General features: G+C 37.4%; 1 non-coding gene across 1 annotated transcript; it reads left to right on the top strand.

Moving 5' to 3' along the window:
• The first annotated feature begins 322 nt into the window (after window positions 1–322).
• On the top strand, window positions 323–429 carry LOC132267806 (small nucleolar RNA R71). The gene has a single exon (XR_009469096.1). It is a non-coding gene; the product is annotated as a small nucleolar RNA R71 (small nucleolar RNA).
• Window positions 430–3352: the final 2923 nt, after the last annotated feature.

The raw sequence follows: 3352 nt of genomic DNA, 5'->3' as shown, positions 1-3352 counted from the left end.
GTTAGGGAAGGAAGATACTTGATTCGCCGAGTTTTGGATGATCAAAAATTGATCAAACCTTTGAGATAATGATTTCATTTCGGCGGCAATTTCATTAGAGTGGTCGACTTGATGTAAGCTAACATTCTTCCTACCACTAGAATTTCTACCATTCTTTGAAGATAAAGTACGGTGCAAAGAATTTTCACTCATGCTCTCATAAAGACGCCACACGTCATCCTCGTGCCTATCAATGTAAGAGCCACCCATGGAAGCATCAACCATGCCCTTGTAATTATCCGGTAAGCTCTCAAAGAAATATTGAACTAATTGCCATTTGGGCATGTCATGATGTGGACACTTCCTAAGCAATTCATTAAAGTGTTCCCATGCCTCATGAAATGTTTTCCCATCCCTATGTGAAAATTAAATAATTTAAGTTCTCATGGCATTGGTTTTAGAAACCGGATAGTACTTCTTCAAGAACTCTTATTGCGTTTCCGCCCAAGAAGTTATTGAAAAAGGCCTAAGATTGTTAAACCAATATTTTGCCTTGTCTTTAAGGGTAAATGGAAAAAGTTTGAGCCTTAAGACCTCTTCCGGCATGCCCGTGTATTTTACGGTGGAACATACTTCAAGAAACTCATCCAAATGCTTGTAAGGTTCTTCACTTGGAAGTCCATGATAGTTAGGAAGCATTTCTATGGTTTGTGGCTTGATTTCATAGTTGTGTGCTTTAAATGGTGGCAATTGAATGCATGTGGGTGCATTATATTCATTAAGCACATAGTGATCTCTTAAAGCAAGGGGAGGATTAGCAATTGGAGGTGCAACATGGGTACCATGATTGCCTTGAATGATAGGAGGTGGTGCAGCATAGATTAAGCCTTGGCATTCCCAATGGGACTTAGCCTTGTTATTGTGATGGATGAACAAATGGCCTTGGTATGCCTAATGGTACTTGCATGTTATCATGATGCACATTGGGGTGGAGGATACCTTGTTGGTCTATGTGACCAAGGTCCTCCACATGGTCCTCATTGTGTCCTTCCATTGTTAAATGGATTGACTAGAACAACCTCTTCCCCTAGGGTTTCGAACAATGGATTCAAGATGAAAATTTAAAGGGACAAGAGTAGGTCTCAATGATCTACGACCATGCATGCACAATGCAACATAACAGGAAATAATGACAAACACTTCACCTTCACAACAAGTCAATAATCAACAAACTTCCTCTACATACAATGTTCACATACTCCCATGCTTTAACAATATGCAAGAAAAGTAAATTGCCTCCACGTGGGCTCACAATTTATCTAAGAATTGAAATACAAGCCTCCACGTAGGCCGATGATTTAACTAAGAGTTTGAGTAAGAAAAAGCTCACAAAGGTCCTTTAGTAGTTCATCTCCAAATTTTTAGCTTTTAGCTTAGCAATTTTTTTTTTATTTATATGATTTTACCCTTTTTCTTTGCTTGCTTAGCTCCTTTGCTTGGAATACTCCTTTGCTCACCTTCTTAGCCAAATGCTCCTAGTCAAACAAGAACCAACACAATAAGTAACAAAAATTGAAATGAAAATAAAGTAAAGATACGATCAAAGGAGTACTAATTCCTAATTAATTCCATAAATACGACGTTGCTAATCAATCAATCCCTGGCAACGGCGCCAAAAACTATGATGACTTCCCGAGCGTGCGCATAAAATAATGCACAACACTTTGAGTTTGGAAATTAGTGTCAAGTGGGCACCATAATTTAAATTTATAAACCGCTTAACACCTATACTATGTAGTATGAGTAAGGAGGGATCGTCCCAAGGGATTAAGGGTCGTACTAGGTTGAGGAATCAAGATTAGGGTTAGTAGGTTGAGTGATCAAAATAGTGGTTCATTGGTGGAATTAAACTAAGAAGCAACTTAAACTAAAGTAAACAATAATGCAATAAAGAGAATGAAAGAGAGAGAGATCTTGGGGTTTAGAGATCACCACCAAGCATAGCTTTTCTACACCTTTAATGAATGATTAATGAGGGGAAAAACATGTATTGCAACAAGGTGTGTGTGTGTAGTTGTTCCAACAAGCATGGATGACAAATTAAGCATATATTGTCTAAACAACATGGTGGATAGCACAACATATCAAATTAAGCCATTAATCCCTTCTTTAAGCTCACAATCTAAACACATCACAAGGTTAGAGAAATATGGTACTTGCTTTCATAAGTATGGAACATCAACAACAAGCATGGATTGTCCTCCCATTTAACATCTAAACTACAACTATACTATAATTAAGATAATGACATGAAATTAAACTAATTAAACTAAGGGAGAGGTACAATCCATTAAGAAACGAGTATGAACCATCAAATAAACTACAAGAACATTCCATTAAGCACTATGTCATAACAATCTCTAGATCTATAGCATCAATACACATAGACATACATCAATAACACAAGAAATAGAGACAAACACATGAACATCTATTCTAGCATACATAGACATATAGATAGAATGAAATGATCAATTAGAAGCATTAAACCATATAAATCATTGAATAAACAAGATCTATATATATGAAAGTGTCAAAACATGTATCACAATACAAATCCCCTCAAAAATACATAAATCAAGAAGTAGAAAACATGCTTAGGGCTAACTCTAGACCCAAGAGGATGTCTAGCCACTCATGGATGATGTCCTCCAACCCTCAAGGGCAAGAAGAAATCTGCTCCTTGGTTGATGAAGAGTCTCCAATGGTGTCTCTAGCCTCCTCCTCTCTTTTGCTTCCTCACTAAGTATTATCTTCTCTAGGTATGTGTATATGTGTAAAAGTGGCTCATATTCCTTATATAGGTAGGTCAAAAATCACCCCCAATGAGCTGGGCTCATATACCAATAATCCTCTAATGATTGGATATGAGATAACTTTTAATGAGCTAGAATTTGGATTTTTCTCGGGATTTGGAAAGTTCGATCGATCGAACTTGAGGTGAGATCGATCGAACATGGCTGAGATCTATCGAATTGAAGCGGGATCGATCCTCAATGGCAGCGCCTTTTTGGATAAAAACAAATCTGAGATATTTTGAAGATATTTTTGGGAAAAGGACAAAAGTGGTTGGTAGGGTGGTACAGCTGGATAAGATCTGGCATGTGGATAAGGATAAGAAAGTTCGATCGATCAGAGAATGATGTCGGATCGATTGAACTTTTGGGATCCCTACAGATGACATCATGGTCTGGATCTATCTTAGAGTGCTGAGATTGATGAAAGTTGGATCGATTGAACTTTTCTTGAGATCGATGAAAGTTGGATCGATCAAACTTTTCTTAAGATCGATCGAACTTTTCTTGAGATCGAT

This window comes from Cornus florida, unplaced genomic scaffold, assembly GCF_030987335.1.
Source record: "Cornus florida cultivar Cherokee Brave unplaced genomic scaffold, ASM3098733v1 CherokeeBrave_3.0.0_Hap2_Chr07, whole genome shotgun sequence".
Lineage (NCBI taxonomy): Eukaryota > Viridiplantae > Streptophyta > Magnoliopsida > Cornales > Cornaceae > Cornus > Cornus florida.
This window is presented reverse-complemented; position numbering and strand designations above follow the sequence as displayed.